The sequence below is a fragment of the Nomascus leucogenys genome, chromosome 20 (genome assembly GCF_006542625.1).
Source record: "Nomascus leucogenys isolate Asia chromosome 20, Asia_NLE_v1, whole genome shotgun sequence".
NCBI classification, from domain to species: domain Eukaryota; kingdom Metazoa; phylum Chordata; class Mammalia; order Primates; family Hylobatidae; genus Nomascus; species Nomascus leucogenys.
Window position 1 is genome coordinate 52181946 of NC_044400.1, and position 14496 is coordinate 52196441.

A 14496-nucleotide genomic window follows, 5' to 3' on the forward strand; every position below is an offset into this window, starting at 1 on the left:
TCACACTGAATATTAAAAATATTTAGTTCTCTCTTTTTCTTCCTTTTAGGTTGTTAAAATGCTAAGAAAAAGTTCTTTTATTAGATACATTCTAATTCAACACACCAGAATGTTAGGGAGAACGTTACTTAATCTCATAAGTAATGTTCTGTAGGTTGAAGCTGAACTGAAAGATTTTTAGCTAAAGCAACAGCTGCTTTATTCTCCAAGTAGGTCTTTGAAATTTAACAATTGGAAAAGAGAAAACAAGAAGTTGTTTGAAATGCAGGCTAGAAAATAGCTCTTAATTTTCTTTTAAAAAAGGTATAGTCAGTTTAAAAAAAAATAAAAGCTTTATAATGTACAGATTTTGGAGGTTTTTAAAATTCAAAAATACAAGGTAGTTTGATTGTAACCATTGAATATATCTAATTCCAGATCATCTGAATATTCCATTTATTCTGCATTACAAACAATTCCCTAAAATGTAACTTACTAAAAATTTGTACAAAGGAGCATGCATTATTCAAACATGCTGCGTTACACAGAACTTCTTTTGCCAATGTTTTTAATCAGACAGTAAAATAAAATAGAATGCAAGAATAGAGCAAAGTGGTCAGGAATGTGTTTTCTACAGCTAGAATTTGTGGGATCAAATGCTGGCTCCACCAGGATTTGGACAAGTGACTAAGTCTTTCTGTACCTCAATATTCTAATCTACAATATAAGAATAGATCATAGAGTGAATATCAGAGTAAAATATGTATTTTAATTAAAATGTTCAGATTAGAATCTGGTGCATATTTCATGATAGATAAAGGTTGCTAATATAAGTTACAGTGGAAAAAAAAAAATAAGTTACAGTGGAGACCAGACATGAAGAATCCTTGAGCAGACAAAGGTAGTTAGGCTGCACAAGTGAATTTAATCTTGCTTGGTTTGCAAATACAAGTGAAACTTAACTTGAGCTTTTTTCATAAATGGTTGTATTAAAAAACAACCAGAAAACAACTTATTTATTACTTTAGAATAGTATCCTATCCTATTAACAGAACTTAAGCTCAATCAATCAGAAGCAGCCAGCAAACTTATGTAACTCACAACTTTCCAGCAAGATAGACCAAATAAGGTAACTTTATAATTGGAAACAATCTAATATTTTCTTCTGCATTCACCCTGTAAAAGCTGGTCCCTTGTGACTTTTCACTAGAGCCTTTACTTTAAATCATTACTGCTTTGGAGTTGCCCAACTCATAAATTGCTGTTTACTCAAATAAACTCTTTAAAATGTTATTTGACTTCAGTTTACCTTTTTAACAAAATGAATTTATTATTTTTTATTTTAACCTAAATTCTAAAATGTACAAATATAACTATCTAAGGTGGACAACTAAGCAACACATCAAAGATAATTGAAATATACTAATATTGCTTTGCAGAAATGCTCAAGTTTTTGATGACTGGGCTTCAAGTCATGACTGGCCCTATAGCATTTTGTTTAAGTGTGCTCAATCTTCTACGCTTAAATATGCCTCCCTATGCAGGTATGCAGTTACTATAAACGGTCCTTGGGATTCTCCAAATTTATTTTTACTGATCAAATTTTGCTTGCTCCGATGTCTTAATTCTTTAGTACTTTATTAATGTAAGATTGATAAAATAATAAAAAAATAAATTTATATATAGCTTCTATATTTTAATTGGATATTTTGAGGGACAATGGAGTCATACGCCATTTAGCATCTATTCCTTTATTTATTCATTATTTCAAATAGCACTAATGTAGTGCTGATTATGTTCTGGAGTTTGTATTGCATTTAAGGAAACTCAAAGCCAAATTTTTCTACTTTATTTGATGGAAAATTCAAGGATCCAAGCATGAAATCTAAGTTACAGCACATAAGCAGATAACTGCCTTTTTAAAATCTCCTACTCTCACTTTTGCCAGGATTGTCAAAAATTTTGTATTCTGACCATCTGAACTGTAACTTTCATGATGCCCATTGTCAACACCAAAAGTTTAAGCCCACACATTCTCGCTGTAGAAAACACATTCCTGACTATTTTGCTCTATTGGAACATTATTCAAGTTGTTTATCTGCAAGAATAAAATTAACTAGCCAGTTATATCTGTACCACATCAGATATTGTTATTTTATTTCTCCATATAACTGTATTATATGATTTTTTTTTATTTTAACAAAAAACTGTTGATCCAAGGCTCTCCTGAGTAGATACAAGCACTGATAAAATCCATATGGTCATTTTATTTCAGTCATATACCTGTTTATTTGTATATAGTATGAGATCACAGTAAATGCATATAATTTTTATTCAGATAATTTTCCTTGAAATTATCACTTAAGCCACTAAACCTGTTATAAATATTATTTTGGTAGACTATACCTCCCCATCACATAGTTGAAATATAATTTACTTAGTACTCATCATATTGGGATTTTAGATGAAAACTATCTGAAATATGCACAAATTATTTAACAATTAATTTAATTGCTCAATTAGCTATATGTTATGATATTTATTAAAAATTTTAAAAATGTGAATTTCTGAGTTAAGATTTTGAATCTAAATCCCCAATGAAAACCAATAATATATAATTCATTTTTTGTAGATAATGTATTTCATACACATCTTTGATTAAATTAGACAATAATTTAGTGTGGTAATTTTAACACTTTTCAGCATTATAATGCTGATATAAATGGATATAAATACAAGTTGTCAGCTTAGTGTAGTATATTCAACATGTCTCTAGCTTGGGATTAACTATGAAAAAAATTCAAAAGTTCTAGCCGTTTTGGTTGTGCATAAAGAAGGTGAAATAATAAAAGATAAATGGCCTCTTCACCTCTCTGTACTTCTGCTGTCTTTTCTGTCAAGTGGGTATAATAATAATGATAATAATTCTCACTTTCAAAACCATAGGAGTTTTGACATTTTACACTACTTACAAGCTGTTTGTCCTGTCATAGTTTCATTCATCCTGTGTGTTAGTATATTTGTGTTCCTATAAAGAAAATACATGAGACTGGGTAATTTATAAAAAGAAAAGAGGTTTATTTGGCTCATGGTTCTGCAGGCTGTGCAAGCATGGCACCAGCATCTGCTCAGCTACTAGTGAGGCCTCAGGACACTTACAATCATGGTGGAATGCAAAATGGAAGCCAACATATCCGTGATAAGAGAGGAAGCAAGATAGAGTGACGGAAGGTCCCAGACTCTTCTTTTTCTTTCTTTCTTTCTTTCTTTCTTTCTTTCTTTCTTTCTTTCTTTCTTTCTTTCTTTCTTTCTTTCTCTCTCTCTCTCTCTTTTCTTTTCTTTTCTTTTCTTTTCTTTTCTTTTCTTTTCTTTTCTTTTCTTTTCTTTTCTTTTCTTTTCTTTTCTTTTTTTACAGTCAGGCTTTGCACTAACTCATTCCCACAAAGGAGGCATCAAATAATTTATGAGAAGTCCACCCCCAAGACCCAAACACCTCCCACCTTCAACATTGGCAATCACATTTCAACATGAGATTTGGAAGGGACAAGAGATTTCCAGGTTGGAGACTAAGAGTGATTTATGAAGAAAAATAACAGTAGCCAGATTATCACCATTTTTGTGTTTGTTCCCTGAACCTTGGTTTTCACAAAGCTATGCAAAGAGAGCCAGATGACCCTTACACACTAAGGAATATATTGCAGGAGAGAAACCTTGATTTCAGGTAACCTGAATCTTCAGAATGGGCTATAAGCATGCCTACCTCTTTAGCTTTGGAAGGAGACATTATATATATGAAACTGGACAGTAAACATGTGCATTCGTTACCCTGTAGAAAGACACTATCTCTGTCTTCCAAGTCTGTGCTCCACATAAATATCCTTGAAAGATAATTCAGAAAAAAGGACACTTCTTCACTTATAGGATAGACAGACACATAATGAACTGTCTCCTAGGGTTTTTCTCATAGGTTTCCTATGAGAATTAAGTTTACATGTGTCTGTGTGAGTACTTAAATGTGACTTTAGACTAATTCCTGTCATATTAAGCATACAATGAATTTTATTATTATTATAGTTATCATTATCCAATTCATCCAACAAATGTTTTCAAAAGTGCATTCAAAGGAATTTTAAATGTTGTTTTCAATCAAATAACCACCTAAAAATCAACTTAGAACTGATTAGGATGACCAGTTTTGAGTATATATTTTAAAGGTAATGACTTAGTCTTCGGTAAACTGGAAGGCTTTTCCTGAGAAAGTCATTTTTAATTTGAGATCAGAAACATAAACAGAACAAGGCAAACAGATTTGGGAATGGTGAACATTCCAAGCACAAAGATCAAGCGTTTCTAAGTTTGGAAGGAGCATAGTGGCATGCAGAATAAAAGCAAACAGATGTGGCTTGAACGTTGAAGCCACTAAAAGAGGTCAAGTGAAAGGCTGGAGATCTGGATTAACCTTGGTTAGGCATACCTTTATGGTTGTGTCAGTATTTTGATCTTGATCCTTTGGACAAAGTAGTAGTATAAGCAAGAGAAAGCATACTTCTGCTTCCATGCCAAATCAACCAGGATTGCAACTCAGCTCCTTTTATAAACCTAATCACTATTCACCTTCATTCTTCACAGAAAACTGAGTGCATAATAAATTGTGGCTTCTTTTCTTCCCTTTAGACTCAATGAAGTTGAAGTAAATATGTTCTCCATGAATAATGTAAACACAATTTTCAGACAAGTTTAAGCCTAAGAATACTGGAGGGAAAAGAACTGCAAAGTGCTGATTGGTTTTTAGAATTACACATGAATATTGTTTTTTAATAGAAATTATAATACTTTCTACTTGAAAATATTGAATTATTTTCAAAAGTAAAGAAAACAATGAAGGGCCTATTTTGGTGAAGTACATACAAGAGGAAAATGAGTTTTTCAACTGAGTTCCCACTTTTTAAACTTTAATTGAGCAGTTAAAGAACCATATGGATTGCAAGCAGCCTGACTGAACAGATTCAGGATTAAAGTTTGGGCTTTGAAACGATTGCTAACCATACTAACTGCTGAGCAGGCTAAATTTTGAATTTACTTTTAAGTCTCTAGAGGCCAAGGAAGTTTTATTATATTGATTTCAGTAACTCTAGAGAATTAAGTCTCTACATTGGCGAGAGAGTATAGAAGAGGAATTTATACTTTTATTAAATAAATGGACATACATAATTTGAATGTAGAGAATGAGGGTCACACATAATCCCTCTGTGGTAAAATATGGGAACTTTTATATACTATATAACATTTTAAGGGCACAGGACATTTTACTAGTATATTATAATCTAAGAGTACAGAAATATACTTAAAATAAATTATTGTTATTCATACTTTAAACTTTTCACCTGGCTATTGCAAGTACTTCACGACAAGTAGCCAATAGTTTTCTGAACTTCTTCCACCATTAAGAAGACCACCAAGACTGCTATGAAGATTACAGAAGGACAAGAGGTAACTAGAAATCCATGATGAAATCATAAAAGAACCATTGGGGGCTAACCATCCACTCGCAATAAAAAAATGTAGTGGTGCTATTGGTTCTAGATAAATATGCACAGCAATAAGATAACTAGTTTAATATAAGTTATTAAGTCAGCACAGGAAAAAGGAACAAGACTAGTCATATTATTAGAAAACCAAGCTAATAGTGTTTAAAAGCTTTCTAGACTTCACCCATGTTTGAGATACAGTATTTATATTAATTTTACCTATGATGTTCTTGGATTCTTTGTAGAATGACAACAAGCTTTACAACACATAGGTGAACTCTCAAGTGATATCCTGTGGTATGTATGCTACTATTTTTAAAATACATGTTAAAAATCATGTCATCTGACTATAGATACGTCAATAAACCAGATAAATAGAATAGGGCTACAAAGTATTAATTAACAGTGTCAATTATAACTGTTAATTTATCAGATATTTATAGGGTGCTAATATTAAGCTGGCTCCTGGAAGTATACAAAAATAAATGACACAATATTTACCTTTAAGAAAGATACTAATAGGAAGATAACATGCATACACAAATAACTATGAAATCTAATGATAAAAGTGATACATCCACAGGATATTTCATTTAGTTGTGTTAGCCTCATGTCCCTTACTGGTGCAAAAATCAGAATTGTTACTATTAGCATATTATTAATATTAATGTATACTTTTAATATCTGTCTTATTAAATTTATCAAGCTATAGCTTTATATCCAACAAAAATATTAATTACTCTCTTGTTCTATTTAAGCCCTTTCAAATGATATTTGAATATATCATGTAGTGGCCCCTCCCCTGTATCTAGATAGAGTGGATCTGTCTCAAGTATCTCCAACCCCTTCCAAAACTTCAGTTTCAATCATCATGCCTGTTGCGGTAAGCAGATTTTTAAGATAACCCACAGAATTTTCACACCCTTGTACACTGCCCTTCCCTTGAATGCAGGTAGAACCTGTAAATATGATGCTATATCACTATTGTGATTAAGTTACTTACTAATCAGTTGACTTTGAGTTGATAAAAGAGAGATCATCTGGAAGCACCATACCTAATCAGGTGAGTCTTTGAAAGGGGCACTCTGTCTAAGGCCATACCACCCTGAATGCATGCCTGATCTTGTCTGAAAGAGACATTGGGTCCTTTCTGAAGCCAGATAAATCCAAAGCATGAGAGAGGCAATGGGAGCACTCATGCGACAAAGAACTGCAGGCAGTCTCCGGATGCTGAGGGTGGCTCCAGGCCAACAGCTAGCAAAACAACAGGGCCCTCAGTCCTAAAACCGTAAGGACCAGAGAACTATCAACAACAAAATGAGCTTAAATGAGAACCCTGAGCTCTAGAAAAGAACATAGTCAAGCTGGAACCTTGATTGAAACTTTGTAAGACCCAGACATAGAATCTAGTTCAAATATGTCCAGGCTTCAGATCAACACAAGCTGTAAAATAATAAACTTCTGTTGCTTTTAGTTGCTAAGGTTATGGTAATTAGTTATGTAACAAAAATTTTCCTAAAACACTTGTTCCTATCACCAAACCACCAGTAGACCTTCCAGACTATTTGGTAGCTAGCTCTTTTCAGTTTATCCCTATTTCTTGATTTTTCATCTACTCAACCTCTACACTAATTTTTCTATGCATATCAGTCCTTCTTAGTTGAGTTAGTGGCCTGTTAGCCAGTCTCCTCAGGGGCTACAACTTGGCTAAATTGTGTCATGTTTTTATTACCCTCCAGAACCTCTCCTGTCCACAATAAATCAAGCTGTTATCTCTTACCATCTTATACCTTTCAGAATGGCCATTATTAAAAAGTCAATTTTAATAACAGATGCTGTTATGGATACAGTGAAAAAGGAATTCTTATATGCTATTGGTGGGAATTAAATTAATACAATCCATACGGAAAACAGAATGGAATTTCTCAAATAACTATAAGTAGACCTACTATTTGACCCAGCAATCCCATTACTGGATATCTACCAAAAGAAAATAAGTCATTATTTCAAAAAGACACTCACATTCATATGTTTGTTGCAGCACAATGAACAAATGCAATGATATGGAATGAATGTAAGTGCCCATCAATCAATGAGTGGATAAAGAAAATGTGATACACACACACACACATACATACGCCATGGAATACTACTCATCCATAAAAAAAGAAGAAACAGCATCTTTAATGGAACGGGAGGCCATTATTCTAAGTGAAGTGACTCAGGAACAGAAAACCAAATGCAGTATATATTCTCACTTATAAGTGGGAGCTATGCTATGGGTATGGAGAGGCATAAATAATAATATATGAACATTGGAGACTCAGAATGGGGGAGGGTGGGAGAGGAGTGGGGGATGAAATATTACCAATTAGGTAAAATATACACTAAAATCCCAGACTTTGCCACTGTATAATTCATCAATTAATCCATGCAATCAGAAACCACCTGTACGCCTAAAACTACCGGAATTAAAATAAAACCTCTTATCTCTGCTAGAGGTCTAGGGGTTCATCATGGCAGAAGATGTGTGTGTGTGTGTGTGTGTGTGTGTAATTTTGCGTTTTTGTTGTGCTTTTGTCATATGGCTTGTGATTGTACAGCCCTACTTAAACCTGCTATTTAGTTTCATCTTTTACATTTTGAGAGCTACTTACTTCAGTATTAGTCTCTCAGGGACATTATGCTTGATTCAAGTGTTTACATTGCTTTTATTGTGACTGTTTTTTGTTACAGTGATGAATCAAGACCCACATTTTTCTGGTTTCTCTTTAGATAATCTAAATTCATGAAGCAGAAGTTTTTAAAATGAAAGCAATTAAGAGAGGGAAGGAGGAGGAGATGTAGGAAATTTCAATCTCTTCTCTATTTCTCAAATATTTTAAAAGGTCTAATCCACACTGCTCCCTGTAACGCAGTTCATTTTCCTGCTGCCCAGTTCTCTGTCAGCCCATACTACCCAAATATCTTTCTCCAAAGCCAAGATTCCACCCCAATGTTTTGAACCTTAGCCAAGGGCTCTTTTCTTCTCCCTTAGGTATCTCACAACTTTTGTTATGCTGAGCAATCTACCTTGCCTTACTAAATCTTTTCCTTTCTTCTTAGTTTTTCTGATCTTATCTCTTTCTGTTCAATTTTAGATACTGTGCTCCAAAATTACAGCAATCTGTCTGATATTCTCCTCAAAAAGAAAGTGGGACACTGTGGGGACAAGTTTCTTGAGCAAAACAATGCTGTGGTTTTCTTGTTTGTATGGAGTAAAGGAGAAGTATAGGCCGGCAATAACCTACTGAAAGAGAGATTATTTTATTTTTTACTTCCCTGTCTGAGAAAATTCACTTAAATATTTCGGATAAATATTTGTATTTGTAGGTAAAACATACTTAGCCTAATAGACAATGCATAACTAAAAGGATTTATGTTTTGAATCAATGTCTTTGTGATACTTTTTCAACATGGTAGAGCTCTTGGTAATGCTTCTCGTCCAGTGAAACAGCAAGTTAAGTATTCCATTCTCAATTATGTTGATGTCATGTACTGCTCAGAAGCATGAATATAAGCACTGAGCCTTCTAGTATATTTACAGAGAGCAAGTTACCAGAATGGACCACAGAGAAACTGACATGGTTTGCATCCTCATTCAAGTAACCAGATTTCACAAATATTCCCCAAAAGTCTTAAGCTACCAGAGACTTTCCTAACCAAAACTTGGTCTTAGTTGTAATGTTCCAGCTTAAATTCTGCATGCAAGCTCCTGCTGATAGATACCAATTAGAACTTAGAATTCATACAAAACAGGAAATAGAAGAAAATAAAAATAAAATAATAGCAGTGTGCAGAATGTTAAGTAAAGCATTCCAGAGGCACTTATTTTTTTCTACTCTTTTTGAAACAGTTTAGCCAGTGAAACTCCCTATGCAAACATTAAGATAGTGAGAGAAATATAGGATGACTGACCGTCTTTCTTCTAGCCTCACAGACCGGCTGTCCTCATTCATTCCTGGGCATAGAACAAGGTAACTATTGGAGGGATTAAGTTTATACTTTATCTTTAAAGCAAGGATAATAGCCCTTTCTAAAAGTAAATCACCTTTGTAAAGCTAATGAAAGACCACAGGATAGGATTATGAGAGGGGCCTACATTCTGCTAAGATGTAGGCATAGTTTCTATAATCCCTTACTGTTCAGGAGTCGTGTGGCCAGAGGTCACAATATGTGTGACTTCTCCAATTGTTCCTGTAGATAACATCACAATTTTATAATCTATTATTAGTCTTTTGGGATGTTTTTCAGACTTTTGCATTCTGTCAAGTGGCTGACCCCACCTGAACGCATAATTTAATGACTCAACCAGTCCTGTATAGCCACAGCCAGAGACAGACTCAGCCCAAGAGGACCATTTTCCACACTCATGATTCAATCCCCAACCAATCAGCAGCACCCATTCCCTGGTCCCCTGCCCTCTAAACTGTCTTTGAAAAACCCTAACTTCTGAGCCTTTGGGAAGACTGATTTAAGCGATAACTCCAGTTCTTCTGCATGGTTGGCCTCACATCAACTGAATTCTTTTTTACTGCAGTACTGGCTGTCTCCATTAATTGGTTTTGTGTATGCAGTGGGCAAGAAGAAACTGTCAAGTGATTACATCAGAAGACACTTAGATATCAAAGTCTGCCTTAGTAATAAAACACATATTTATAGAAAACAAGAATGATAGCATCCATATTATCTATCTAAAAAAGAAGAAAATGAAATACCAAAACATTGCACTGATCACATAAAAGCCATTCAATCTCAATATTAAATCATGTTTTGCTGTGTTTAAGATTCTGATGAAAAAAAGCAAACTCTATAAAATATTTAAAGAGGTTTGTTCTGAGCCAAATATAAGTGACCATGGTCCAAGGTATAGTCTCGAGAAGTCCTGAGAATATGTGCCCAAGGTGGTTAGGTTACAGCTTGTTTTTTTATACATTTTTGGGAGTCATAAGACATTAACACAGGACAATTCAAAGGAGTGACTTACACTTCACAGGTGGATTAAAAGACTTTCTGACTGGCAATTGGTTGAAAGAGTTGTTATTATCTAAAGACCTGGAATCAATAGAAAGGAGTCTCTGGCTTAAGATAAGGGTCTGTGGAGATGAAGATTCTTATTCTGCAGATGAGGTATCATAGGTGACCACCCTTAGAGGCAATAGATGGCCATTTTTTCCATACAGATATTTAAAAGGTGCTAGACTCTCAGCTAATGTCTTCAGGATCAGAGAAAGACCTGCAAAGAAAAGGGGATTCTCTACAGAATGTACATGTCTCCAACAAGAGACAGTTTGGCAGGGCCATTTTAAAATACGTCAAAAAATATATTTTGGAGTAAAATAGTTGGATTTGTTTTAGGGCCTGCTATCTAGGTTTCTTTGAAATCCTGTTGGCTGAAAGAAGGCATTCATTTGGTCAGTTTGGGGGCTTAGAATTTTATTTTGGTTTATAAATACATTGATTTCCATATATATTTGTGTGTAAACATATGTGTACGTGTATATATATGTATACACATGTTATATGTACTTATAGGTATTATATGTATATTTATAGTGTGTGAGCTAGTGCATTCGCTGTCTATGCAAATTACACACAGGATGGCAGAATACTGTTTGTAAAACAAGTAAGCCTGCTGGGTTTAATCATCACAAACAATGAGTCTCTTTAAATCTGCTACTAACAGCATTTTGGTGTCTTTTATTAGTGGATGTATAAAGACATCTTTGAATTTTTAAAATCCATTTGCTGCTGATTTTCTTATAAGTGTTGGTACAGCATTATTCTGACTGACCTAAATTCTCTAGATTATTTTAATATTATGCAGTTCCTGTTTTTACTACTGAAAGAATGCACCCCAGCAATGGAGTTGTAAGATTAGTAATTGCTATTTCTTCCTAGAAGTACAGTCAAATATATGCTTTTCCAAAGCATCCCATTCTGAGAATCACCTCTATGTCTGGATCAAATAAATCTACTAGCTTGCTTCCCTCCTGCATTAAACAAAGTAGCCCACTGTTTGCTACTGTACTGGGACACTCTCATCATCTCCCTTAACTGGAGATTGCAGCTTTTCTCAGAACTGATGGACCTTCAAAAAGTACGTTATCTGTGTATGTGACCAGAGTAAAAAGGGGCAAACTTTCAAGTTTTGTTATACAAATAACTCATCCATGTAAAACGTACCAGCCAAAATTTTCACTTTTGAATTCCAAACTCACTTTTTTCATGGCTTAAAGTTACGTTTAATAGATTTATTATTTTATTTCTAGTGTACTGATGGTACTAGGAATTATGATTAGTGGGTACTTGTGAGTGTGAGTGTGTGTGTGAAATGAAAGTTATTATTCAGTGTTTTCAACATTGTCCACAGATCAAAAGCAATTGTGTTTGCAGCAGCAATTGTCATTTTAACTGTCTGGCTATCTTTGTTTGACTGCCTCTTCAGTTTGAGTTGTATCCATTTGTTTTATTAAAAAGGTGCCTGGGTTCTAATATATATATATATTATATATATTAGAATATATACTACTATATATATATATTATATATATATAATATATATATATATATATTATATATATATATAATATATTTATATATATATTAGAATATATACTACTGCTACTGTTGTGAGTAATAAACTGACCTTTGTCTCTGACCCTGGAATCTCAAGACTTCTACCAACACCCATGGAACTGTAACAGGCCTGCTAAATAGCAGGTAAGCAGGTTAAATCTCCAAACTGAAAGATTTTGGCAGACTGTGACTAAAAGTCTAAGTTCAACTTCAGTGTTTGTGATCAATATCTCTTTGATATTACTATTTGTTATTAATATATGATATATATTATATATAGTATTTTTAAATTTGTAAATATCATAACGCTATCACACACACACACACACACACTTGCATCATCATGTTCCCTAGCCTACAGCTCCCCAAGTTTTACTAAGTAGTGAGTCTCCTAAGGAGTAACTAGACAGTTGTCAGGCCTCTGTATAAATGCACTTAAAAATATAAAAAGCTTTCATATGAATAGTTTTGGTTTTAGTAGCCAGAAAATCCGAGGTATATTTCCACTGTGATATATTTATTAGACCTTGAGAAAGTTACTTACATCAACTTGCCATGTATGTCTCATCTGTAACATTAGCATAATGATGAGTGACTATCTTTCAGTTTCAGTTACAATATTTTAAAGAGAAAATACAGAACAGAAAGTTACAAATGAAAAGTATAAGGCCTCTAGCAAGAAGCTAGAAGATACAAGATAAAAATCTTAAAATTATAGTGGGAAGTCTTCTGGACTGTGTTGGAGACAGTTGTGTTTCTGCACCTCTTTTGAGCAAAGACACTGATTCCACTTGTACCAGAGGATCTTTTCATAAATATATAGTGACTGTTTACTGTCCAGCTTAATCATGATAGTATTATGTAATATGTAATATGTCCAGCATAATAATGATAGTAAATTATGACTGTTTACTGTCCAGCGTAATAATGATAGTATCTCCCTCAGGAAAAAATTATGCAACCTTACTGCTCATTATAAATATTTGACTCACCTAAACTTGGGTCTCCCCCACTGTAACACAATGCACTACATAAGCAAATGTCACATGGCTCACGTTGTGTCACCCTATAGATAACAGAGCTTCATAAAAAAGCATACATGTTGATACTCTTGGCTACTGCTACTGTTGTGAGTAATAAACTGACCTGTGTCTCTGACCCCAGAATCTCAAGACTTCTACCAACACCCATGGAACTGTAACAGGCCTGCTAAACAGCAGGTAAGCAGGTTAAATCTCCAAACTGAAAGATTTTGGCAGACTGTGACAAAAAGTCTAAGTTCAACTTCAGTGTTTGTGATCAATAACTCTTTGAATTAGAACAAATTACTTAAATCGTCAGGTATTAAGTTTTTCATATTATGGATAAGCAATTGACTTAATGCTTTCTAAATTATATCAAGATTTAGAGACTATGATCCAAGAAATGGAATCCCTGACAAGTAAGGGAAGACATAGGAAGAGACAGAGTTGGACTTATTGAACTTTCTTTTTAATGGGATGGTTGCAGTATTATTTAGTAGATACGTGATCTGGGGAAGTAAATTAATGGTTTAAATAAATTTTTAAATGTCATAATGCTATCATTAGAGCTAAAGGTGTTCAATTTAATATTTCATTCAGTTTATCATAAAAACAAGTCTGAGACTCAATTCTATCAATCATGCTAGTATTTATTTACAAAGCGTCACACAGGAGTCACAAAAATTGTACCACGTGTTTTATCAATTCCAAAATCTCTTTCATTTTCTTGTATTATACTGTCATTTTAAATGAAAAGTTCACTAAAATAAATTGCCAAAATATTTTAGTAAGAGTATTCAGCTCAAACTATGGTCAAGTTCAGGCATCAAGACTACTCAGAGTAAAAGGCAAAACAAAAGCAAGAAACAGAAACAAAGAATAGATAATACCAATAAAAATATATAGCAAAATGGTATATTAAACCCAAAACTGTCAACAATAAAATAAATAATATACATTATTTAAGCACTATAGTTATTTGACAGAAATTATAATATTTGATAAAATGTAAGAGCTACGTATGTACTGGCAAAAATAAAACCCCTTTAAATATAAAAGCTAAAAGAGATTAAATGTAAAAGACTGATTAAAATAAACAAACAATTGCCTACTAACACTAAAATAAATCTTCATTGATTTTATTAATGTCAGGCAAAGTAGATTCCAAAGTAAAGAATAATACTAGAGATAAAGACAATCATTTTGTTGTAGTAAAGGGACATCCTAAATCATCTAGAAACATAACATCATCAAGAAAATGTAACAATCCTAAGTGGTTATACACCTAATAACACGGCTTCAAAATACATGAAGTAAAGTAGTTGGGAATTTCAAAAGTCCTTTCTCAG